The following is an 11,639-nucleotide window of genomic DNA, read 5'->3' as shown; positions in this document are numbered from 1 at the left end:
GGTCAGCCATATGTGGCAACATGTTTACAACTTTCTGTATAGAAACCTTGGTTGGGAAAGTACAAAAGGAGGGGACACTCATAAATGTGTCAAATACAGGATATTGGCAAAGTCTAGAGGGAGGCAGAGAGATAACAGTTGCCTCCAAGGCCAGGGAAGGGGAACTAGAGATTGTGCCCACACAGGCCAAGAGCTCACAAACACAGAACTCCTTATTAGGATATTACACATCCACAATGCACAAGAAAGGACTGAGTATTATAAAAGAGTACAGCAGTCAGTCAAAACAAAACATATAATTGGTTATACTTGGTAATTGGTAAAGCAGCAAGGATAGACAAAGGGGGAGGGGCATTACAGCTCCCTACATACCGCCCTTTTGGATCTAAGATATAAAGTTATCTACGAGCCAATCAAAGGCCTTTATTTCAAACAAAGCAGAAACAAAACCAATCAGGAAAGTCATTCAACATATCACGCGAAGGCAGCCCAGTGAGCACGTCCCGTACCCAAAGCACCACACATACTCAGTAGGATGATTCGCGTCTGTATGTGAGTATGCAATGTAAATCCGTAAAAGCGGGGTGATCAAATGGCATGGAAAATCCTCCAAGAGAGGTGAGATAGACAGTGTAAAGGGTTCACTAAACGTACCACGCGAATGCAGCCCAGTGAGCATGTCCCGTACCCAGTACCGCACATCGCACTCAGCAGGAAGATCCACGGGTGTGTGGTGTAAGTGGGTGTAAGTGGGTGTATGATGTAAGTCAGGTGTAGATGGGTGTACGAGGTGAGACCGTAGAGGCATGAAGATCGAATAGCGCGTCAAATCCACAACGAAGACCTCTGGTTCCACCGGGGTCCACACCCAGGAAGATCTCCCGACCCACCCTTTGACCACAGAGGTGCGGCCGGGACTCCTCCCCAACTGGAGCTCGCCCAGGCTTCCCCAAGTGAAATCCTTGTAGATCTTCAGCGCTCAATCGATATTCATGTTCATGAGGTCTCTTACGTGCTGGTGATCTGGGGAAGACACAACATCGTCAGTATCAGGTGGCTCAAACCTATGGCCATAAAATAAAGCATAACGGTCCAAAGGTGGGAGAGAAACTTCCTTTGGGTCAAAGTCGAGATCGTCCGAGGCGATGCTGCTTGCATCGCTGCTATCTCTGGACGAATTCGTAAAACAATCAGACTCGGAACTCAGAGTATCTCCACGATCGAGTTCCTCTCCATCCGGGCTTGGGTTAGCAGCTGGGTCCAAATCCCGGACTGGGTCAGTGGCGTTTGACTCACTGTGAGCTTGTGAGACATAAAGGTGAGCTCGTGAAACATAAAGAGGCAAGGCCTGCATTGAGACATAAACATCAGTCGGGGACCACATCATCATCATAAAAGCAAGTGGCCCACATCATCATTGGTAACATCATCAGTAACATTATTCTCAGGTGGCGTAGGCCTGCGGCGACGGCGGCCAGCAACAGTCATAGCCTTACACATCGAGAAGAAACGAGAGGAGTCCCTTAGGAACTCGTTGACGTCTGCATGCGACGTGTTGGGGCCCAGAGTAATCGGCCTCCTGGCAGCCTGAAATGCTTCGAGGTCCGCAAAAGTGTAATCAACATCATTATCGGTAATATCAACAATGGAAGAACAATCTTCGGAAGCGGAGATCTCATTGTCGCGGCCCAGTGGCTCGTTCGGGTCGTCGTTCCAGGATCCGCGGTCTGCGGTCACGTCGACGGCCGGTGTGTCATCTGGACCTGCGATCAGCTTGTCGATCATCACCATGGCCTTTTCTGTTGTCGTCTTCAGTGTCCATCCTGTGGAAAACTTTCTCACACACGCAAGGACTAAAGCCTTGATTATTACACAACTAACCACGATTCCAAGGACTATTGCCAAGGCGGTCAGTACCCACTTTACTATCGTACCTGTCCACCCTTTGAACCAGTCGGTAAGCCACTGGTGGGAGGCTTCCCGATCCATTCGATCCCTTGTCAATGTATGAGCGCTTTCCCTTAACCTTATAATAGCAGCACTGACCCCCTGTGAAGGATCAGGAATAAAAGTGCAACATCTACCCTCAATTATCCCACATACCCCTCCTCGTTCTGCCAGTAGCATATCTAACGCAACCCTATTTTGCATAACCATTGTACGCAGGTGGACAACTGTGTCCAACATTTCGTCATGTGCTGTAGCAGTGGCGTTGGCCACACTTTCTAAGATTAACGCAATTTTGTCAATGCGGTAACTGCTCATGACCGTCCCAGCCCATGGGAAGAAGAAACTAACGGCCTTCTCCCAATCAGCGCCGTGTAAGGTGGTGGTGCCGTCGTCGTGCCAATAGGTGCTTCGTGGTGTCCTTATGAGTGCGGGGGTATTATGCAAGTGTTGTCGCATTTCCATTTCTGGGAAAACTGATCCTAAATAGCAAATTCCTCCCCAATTATCAGGTAAATACGGGTAAGCTTTGTTCCCGCATACAAACATGGTTCCGTGTGGAGCCACTAAATGAGTGGTCATGCAAGTGCGAAGGTCTGCGATAGTGTTTGTTCCGTTTTCCCCTTCCCATGCCAACTGGAGGTGTGTGAGGTTATGTAAGGGCGAACTTGTAACATTTACTAACAGCATGTGTTTCCCTTCCCTAGGGTCCGCGAGGAGGGTATCTCTACACACGGATTTACCTACCATTATTTGGCCCTTTCCTTCTAAGCAGAGGGCCCCCTTAGCCGGCTTAACCCAAACCGGCGCCGGACGTTCCTCAAAGTGTCGAGACTGGATGGGGGGCGAGTACTGGAAAACTCGTTTACACCCGGTTTCATCAGAACCTTGGCTTGTCAGGGTTGTACTAAGGCATTTGGTGTCTAGTGGCTTCGAGCACAAATCATTGAGTGATAGGGGTAACACTACCATTGGTATTCCTGCTGTGCTGGTGCGGGGAAGGTGCATACACATCCAACACCGTGTCCTGTTCTGTAATGTGGCCATATGCCGTGCGACCTTCCAGTATGTGTTCTCCTCTGGCTTCCTTCTTACTTCCTGGGCAGGCGGGGTTTTAATGACGTAAGCGGCGCAACTAGGTCGTAAGTAGGGTGCAGTTCCATTTGGGATTGTCGTGCGAGGGGGCCATATTCCACATTCAAGTATCATTGTTGTATCCGGACCAATGGGGGTATAATGCAACATGAGGGTAGTATTCTCAATGCCCTTGCCCCATCGATATCCTGGGGCATATCGGCTGCTTATGTCCCCATATGTTCCATTTTCCACTTTCCTAACCTTAGTCAGGACTAGGCGTGGTCTTGTCATGCGTGCCTGTGGTGTCTTATTGTGTTGCACTATAGCTTCCACCCATCTTACAGATAACCACTTAAAGCTCGTTTCCAAGTTACAGCAATTCACCGCTATTTTGTCTCCCCAGCGAGCCGTTATATACTTGACGGGGTAGAGGGGAAATGCTGAATAGTTGTCGGGTCCTGGGTAGTTGGGGAGGTCCTTTCTCGATAGTTCAAAGTTCAAGAGCCTATCTTGGGCAGGGGGTTTTCGGCAGCTGCCCAGAATTCCCATCATCATGACCGTCATCGCCGCCCTTAGGAGACTGTGGTGCCCTAGACGGTGCATTGTCTTCAGCAGTGTGAGGTGTGGTGTCTGCAGCAATGTGAGGTGTGGTGTCTTGTGTGGCTTGTGGTGCGGGGATGGACAACTTACAATGGGTGGTGTGGATCCACGAAGGTTTACCCTCGCAGAAGACTGCCGTCGGTGTGACCAGTAGCACCTGGAATGGTCCCTTCCACCGTGGCTCCAGAGCAGCCTTGCGGGTGAAGTGCTTTACGAGCACCCAGTCGCCGGCCTGGAAGTCGTGGATGGCGTGGCCTATTGGTTCAGGCAGCGCCTCTCGTACTCGAGCATGGATGCTGCGTGCCACATTGGACAAGCCTATGCAAAATCTCAAAAGCATGTCATCCATTACTGGCAAAGCAAGGGTGGACATGTCCGTTGGTGCTGAAACGGGCAAGCTCATAGGTCGTCCCATTAATATTTCGTGGGGGGAAAGGCCCGTAGTGCGACCCGGGGTGGAACGGATGCTCATCAACGCAAGCGGGAGAGCCTCTGGCCACCTCAAGCCTGTGTCTGCGCAAAGTTTCGCTAGTTTATTCTTTAAAGTCTTATTCATTCGTTCCACAAGTCCCGATGACTGTGGGTGGTAAACGCAATGGAAGGACTGTTTAACGCCCAATGCCTTCAGGATGCCCTTGACCACCTGCGCCGTGAAATGGCCCCCTTGATCCGACGAGATTATCTGGGGAATGCCAAATCTGCACATAAAATCCCGCACGAGGCGCTTCGCTACTGTCGGGGCATCGGACTTGACGCATGGGTAGGCTTCGACCCATTTGGTGAACGTATCTACGATTACCAACACATAGCGAAACGACATGCTTGGTTCCAATTCTGTAAAATCGAACTCGATAGTTGCGAACGGCCCACTAGGCGGGGGCCGTCCCCCATCATGTGCATGTCTCGGCGGCGCCCCTCTATTGTGTTGCTGGCAGACCACGCACGATCGGCACACTTCGGATACAATCCGTGACAGTCCTGGCGCTGCCCAAGTGTAGTTTATCTGTCCCATCACCCCCCTCTGGCACACATGACCATTCTGATGAGCCATGCGTGCCAGCCAAGGCAGTAAGGCCTGGGGTGCTATAGGTTTCTCGTCAAGGGTCCATATTTCTCCTGGCCCGAGGCATATCGCCCCTCGCTTGAGCCAGTCCTCGTGTTCGGCCGTTGGTGCAGCGTTCTGCAAATTTATGATATCGTCCTTAGTTGGTGTGGTGGGTGGTCCCACAGTCGGTATGTCAGCAATCTGTGCGGATGTCGCCTTTGCTCGTGTCACCATCGGCATGTTGCGTTCTATCTGTTGGTTGGCGGCCTTTCCTGCCGCCTCGTCCGCCCTTGCATTGCCCCGGGCAACGTCAGTGTCCGCCCTTTGGTGGCCACGACATTTAATTACCGCGATAGCGCGGGGAAGTAAAATACTTCGGAGGAGCCCTTCTACCAACGCGCCATTCTTTATCACTGAACCGGCAGATGTGAGAAAACCTCTCATCTTCCAGATGGCTCCTTTATCGTGGACTACGCCGTGAGCGTAGGCCGAATCTGTGTAAATGTTGACGGCAAGGCCTTCCGCCAAGCTGCACGCTCTGGTCAAGGTGCACAGCTCCGCCTGCTGTGCGGAAAATGTAGGTGGAAGACGCCCGCTTTCCACCGTTTCGCTGTCCGAGCACACGGCGTACCCGGACAACAGGGACCCGTCCCATGCGCGCCTAGCTGATCCATCGACATAATATGTACAGTCGGGGTATTCTAAGGGATTGTCCTTTAAATCCGATCGCACCGTGGAGACTAGCTGCACAACGTCGGCGCACACATGGGGTTCGCCCTCCTCAGGGGTGGGCATCAGTGAGGCTGGGTTGAGTGTCGTGCAACGTTCGATCTTGATGTTGGCTGCAGTGATCAGTGCGGATTCGTATTGCATTAATCTAGTGTTAGACAAATGCTGTGTGCTTCGCTGTAACAACAGCGAAGTGACGCAATGCGGTACCCGTAGCGTTACTGGGTGTCCCATAACGATGTCCGCTGTTCTTTCTACTGCGTACCTGGCCGCTGCCACGGCTTGCAGGCACACCGGAAACCCTCGTTCGACCGGGTCTAACTTTTTACTAAAGTAGGCCACCGGCCGCTCCTTATCCCCATGGGTCTGTGTCAAAACTGACTGGGCGAAACCCCCCACGGCATGAGTGTAAAGGGTAAATGGTTTTGCATAATCCGGGAGTCCTAATGACGGGGCCGTGACCAACGCCTGTTTCAGCCCGTCAAAACATCGCCTCAATTCCTCCGTCCATACCAATTCGTCCGAGGCGGTTGATTTGGTCGCCTCGTATAGTGGCTTAGCCAGCAGCGCAAAATCAAGTATCCAAGTGCGGCAATATCCCGTCATACCTAGGAAGCGCAGCAGTTGCCGTTGTGAGCGAGGGCGAGGCAGCTCCATAATAGCGGTCACCCGTCCAGCATCCAATTCTCGTTTTCCGTGCGAAATGGCGTGTCCCAAGTAAGTTACAACCTTCCGCACAAACTGAAGTTTTGGTCTGCCTACTTTGTGGCCTTTGGCCGCCAAGGCCTTTAATAGGGCCATGGAATCCATTTCGCACGCCTCCTTCGAAGGGGAGCAAATCAACAAATCGTCAACGTATTGCAGCAACACTGACCCTCCCTTCAATTCCACATCCGCCAGGTCGCGGTGTAGCGCCCGGGAAAACAGAGTGGGGCTATCTGAAAACCCCTGAGGTAGTACTGTCCAAGTATACTGGCGCCCCCTATGGGTGAAAGCGAACAAGTATTGTGACTCAGGCGCGATGGGCACAGAGAAAAACGCAGAACAAAGGTCGATAACTGTGAAGTATGTTGCGTCCGGCGGGATTGACATCATGAGGGTTTCTCCGTTTGGAACTAGTGGGTGTATGCCCTGTATCACCTTGTTCACTTCCCTTAAATCCTGTACAAACCTCCATTTGTCCTTCGACGGCTTTTTCACTGGCAAAATAGGTGTATTACATGGGCTGTTAGTTTCCACGATAATTTTCTGTTCCACTAGGGATTGAATTACCGGTGCTATGCCTACGTCGGCCTCAGGTCGTAGCTTATACTGTTTTACATTTGGCAAGCGCATCCCCGGCTGCACTGCTATCACTAGGGGTTTGGCGTCTCGCATCCGTCCAACCTCACCGTCGCTCTTTGGCCATAAATTGTCTGGCACCTCCGCTAGGAGGTAATCTGAATCACCCGGGTCCGTCAGCACTGCCCTCATGGCATAGGTGCCCTTAGGAGGTAACTCTGCTACTTCGAACACTCCATCCCTCCGTTGTGTCTTGAAGTCAATTGAGAACCCTTCGCCATTTTGGAGCCGTTTCAAAGTCCAGCGGCCTCTCTTACTCCGATAACCTTGTAAGGGAACTTCTCGTAACCGCCCCACCATCCAACCTACACTTTCCGGCGGCCACCCCTTGGCAGTGGTGAGGGTAACATGGGCTGCTGCTCCTTTGGGGTATTGGGTCAACGCACGCTGACTCGAGGTTAGGACTGCCTCGATTCCTATTCCCTCACGGCCGATCCATATCCGTGATAAGTGTAGAGGCGTGCGCTCGCCCAGCTTTTCCTTACCCTTTTCTCGATAATTCTCGTCCTCGCCCGTTGCATCATAGTACGCAGTGCAATGGGGTGGATTATCCTTTACGTTTTTTATCGAAATTTGGTGCAGTTGTAGCCAATCTCGCAGAACTGAACTGTCCAAACACACATTATCTATGATATGCGTCCAGGTAGCCAGAGCCCCTTCATCCATGCGCCACCAATACACGGTGGGGCCGGGCCGAGACAATGCTGTCATTACCAAGTCGCGTTTAGATTCCGCGACGTCTACGAAAACTCCCTCCTCTGTACATGAGATTTGACAGCCCAATCGGCACAACAAGTCCCGTCCCAACAAATTTGTCGGGGCGGTAGTGGTCATCAGGAACGCATGTTTAGCCTCCAGCGGGCCGCATGTTACTCGCACTTCCTCCGAAACAGGAAGCGCTTGGGGTAAGCCCGAAACACCCAGTATTTGAACATTCCTCGCCGTGGGGCGCAAAGAGGGCAATTGCCCCTTGTTAATTGTGCTGCGAGTCGCACCCGTATCTACGAGAAATTCCAATTGTCTTCCCTCCACATCCAACATCAAGGTCGGTTCCTCTTCCGGTGTCATGGTCAAAAGAGGACACTCCTTGGGCGACCCGCCAGCGTCCCGTCAATAGGCCCCTCTATTGTATTGGGGCGGAAACCCCTTACGAGCCTTTGGGCAATCACGTATCCAGTGTCCCATTTGCTTGCAATAATGGCACGGTTCCTGCGGAACCGGTGGTGCGGAGGGCATAGGTCGTCCCTCTACAGCGCCCCTTCCGCCCAGCCGGCGTTCTGGCGCTCCCCACTGTGACTGGTTTACTGGTTGCCATTGCGGCGGACCCCGAGGCGGGGCCCAGTTCCCCCTTGGTCCGTTCTGCATCCCACTATTGGGGGGTGGTCCAGGGGTTTGGAGGAGGGGTCTTGGTGGATACCAATTTTGGGGAGGGGGCCCTTGCACAGTCCAAGTTTGAGGGTTTTGAGGAGGAGGGGGAAGAGGGGGTGGTATTGTCCATTGTTGTTTTACCTCGTCCATATTAATTAGTCCAAAGTCTTCCTCAGTACAACCGTCGCAGTTTTCATTTTCGTGGTGGATCCACTCTCCGTTGGGGAATTGGCCCCTATAGAAAGAAGGCCAACAACTCCTCCTGTGTTCCTCTAAACCTCGAACAGGCCCCCACTTCTGGCACTGTTCGCGTATGTAGTTCTGACTCTGATCCCCCTTTTTATTTTGATTAAATTGAGCCCGTTTCTCCTGGACAAACATTTGCAATATTTCCTCCTTAATATCCTTCTTCTCCTCTAGGGAGGAGCCCGGGCATTGTTCCAGTTTGTCGCATAATTCGTTGGTTGTCATTCCCTTCCAGCCGAAGAGGACGGACTGTACCTGTTTCTTTAATATCGGCCGAAGCCCCTCGATTAGATATTGATTTACCAATGGTTGGGGTAGCCCTACCAGCTGCATCGGACCCAGTCCTCCCCAGCGCGCGATGGCCTTTTCCAACCTTTCTCGGTACTCTCCAATTGGTTCTCCTGGTTTTTGTTTTATGGCCCCGATTTTTCCCCAATCCGGACCCCCTGCTGGCAACAGCGCATGTTCGATGGCACCCAGCAGCCGGACCTTCAGTGCCTCCCATTGCACTAGTGTTATCTGGGCCGCTCCTGCTGCCCTTGGATCGTCGTGCGGCCAGTGTGCTCTTTGTCTAGCCCTTTCCCATACTTTATGTGGGAGCACGGATACTCCCATATGAGTTATGTCTCGATAGTCGCACTCGCCAGCTAAAAACCTATTCGTCATGGTTGGCACCACCTGCCGTGGATCCTCAATAAGCAAATGTTGAATCCTTTCCCGCATTACCGTTAAAGAGGATTCTTTCCATGGTACCCTTTCTCGAACCCCATGACCTGCTGCGTCAACTCCGATAACTTGTAGGGGGCACAATGTTTTCCTTCCCTCTATTTCCTGACATTCCAATGGGGTAGTTTGTGAGGTCTCTTTCCCATTACAGCCTACCAGTGAGGGGTATAACCCATCCTGTCCTATCGGTGGCGGGAACCCTGTGATGTCGGTCCCGTCATCTATTCCGTTAGCCCCGAGTTGTGCAAACGGTCTTCCCTGGCTCGGGTGGTTCTGGGGTATCTGGGGCGCGATGGTAGCGGGGTTATAGGGAAGTGGTGGCGGGAGCGCAGAAAGGATAGGTGGTGCCTGAAACCCCGGGACAGGGCTTAGGTCTGGGGCTGGGAAGGGTAGATTGGTCACTACTTCCCCTACCGCAGGGTCTGGGTTTTCAACGAGCGACATCAGTCGCGCGTTGGCCTGCCTCTCCATTTCCTTAAGCGCTTCATCCTGCACTTTATTCGCCTGTGTCCTCAGACAAGCTGGCCTGTTTCGACTTTGCGTGTCGCTTCATCGCTTCTTCCTTCCACCAACCAAAGACTTTCCAATAGTCAGGCGGGAAGTGTTTCGTGGCCTGTTCCAACTTTTCTAATGCCTCATACAACGCGTCCAATTTTTCCAGCGCAAAAGACCCTCCTTCGGGCCACGGTTCACCTAAATCCTTCGTCAGCGCAACCCATGACTTCCCTGGTCTCGCAGCATCATAGCCATACCTCCGAAACATGAAAAATGCTGGGGTATTTCTAAGCGGTTCACCTGCCTTTACAATCTTATTACCCATCCTGTTCCCCATCCTAGGAAAATTTAGTTTACCGACGTAGCCTTGTACCCGTGAGGATCGCCCGCCTCGCGGTACAGCCGTCTACCTAACTCTGAGAGGCTCGCAGCCTTGTACCCGTGAGGATCGCCCGCCTCGCGGTACAGCCACGCTACCTACTCTCCTGAGAGGATCGCCCGCCTACTCAGCCGTCTAACCTACCCTTACTATACTCTCCTGGCGTCCTATGCCCTTATAATACTTCTAACCTTACTTATAATTCCAACATCTCCCGGGTAGGCCTCGGATCGGGACGCCGCCCTTATCCTTACCCTCACAACCCAGAGATCTATTACTCCTTATCCACAGGTGCCCAACATGGGGCACTTCCCCTTACATAACGTTACCCTAACGAGTCCATAAACAGTCAGTTGCTCCGGGACCCAAGCGGTCCGTATTTAAATTTAGGTTCGAGGATCAGGTCTGAGCAGGGAACGGAACAAACGGCATCCGAGCAAGAGAGTGTGGGTTACAATTTGGACTGACCCCCAGGCTATAAAGGAAAAACAAAAGAAAACCACAGCTCACCTGACCCGGATCAATTGCCAGCTGGTCTCTCACCACTCACTTGCCTGGGACCGCGTCCCGGACTGCACAGACTGATCCCACCGCTGCCACCACTTGTCGGATCGAGACTTAGAACTTGGGACTCAGAAGACTCAGAGAAAAGGAGCAACGGATATATTTATTAGAACTCGATTACACAAGCTTGCGGAGAAACAGAATGAAGCAGGAAGCTCACATGAAATGACCAACACTACAACAAGATGCTCTGAAATAATTCGATTTAAACTTGCTTTATATAAGGAATATCGGGTGTGGTTTTAGCTCACAAGATACAGAGACAGAATGGGCTCATTGGCCCTCCCACCATAGTCCCATCCTGTTGTTCAGTTAGTTAGAGGAAGCTCATCAAGGCCACTCATAGTTTAACCTAGATAAGGAGATGGTCAGCCATATGTGGCAACATGTTTACAACTTTCTGTATAGAAACCTTGGTTGGGAAAGTACAAAAGGAGGGGACACTCATAAATGTGTCAAATACAGGATATTGGCAAAGTCTAGAGGGAGGCAGAGAGATAACAGTTGCCTCCAAGGCCAGGGAAGGGGAACTAGAGATTGTGCCCACACAGGCCAAGAGCTCACAAACACAGAACTCCTTATTAGGATATTACACATCCACAATGCACAAGAAAGGACTGAGTATTATAAAAGAGTACAGCAGTCAGTCAAAACAAAACATATAATTGGTTATACTTGGTAATTGGTAAAGCAGCAAGGATAGACAAAGGGGGAGGGGCATTACAGCTCCCTACATGTATATATATATATATATATATATATATATATATATATATATATATATATATATTGTTACTGATCGCGGTTTAGGATGTTGTTTGCCGAGCGAAGGCTCCGCGACCGAACAGTTGTTCCCCGACTCACCCGATTCACCCAGAACTTTGGCCGTATCGCACCGCAGCTGCCCAATCTGGAAAAGACTAAAACGACGAAATGCAAAGAGGAAAAGGAATAAGACGAGAAGACGGACAGAAGAGTAATTGTATTTATTATACACACAAGCAAAAAGAAAGCAGTCACGTTTATTTACAACACATAAGACGCAGGTGACACAGTGCAAATACTAGCTTATACAGACTTAATTAACCCAGGGACAGAACAAACAAAACAAACTCACGTACA

Source organism: Myxine glutinosa, chromosome 4 (assembly GCF_964187855.1).
Source record: "Myxine glutinosa chromosome 4, kmMyxGlut1.1, whole genome shotgun sequence".
In the NCBI taxonomy this organism is placed as follows: domain Eukaryota; kingdom Metazoa; phylum Chordata; class Myxini; order Myxiniformes; family Myxinidae; genus Myxine; species Myxine glutinosa.
Note: the sequence above shows the minus strand (reverse complement) of the source record.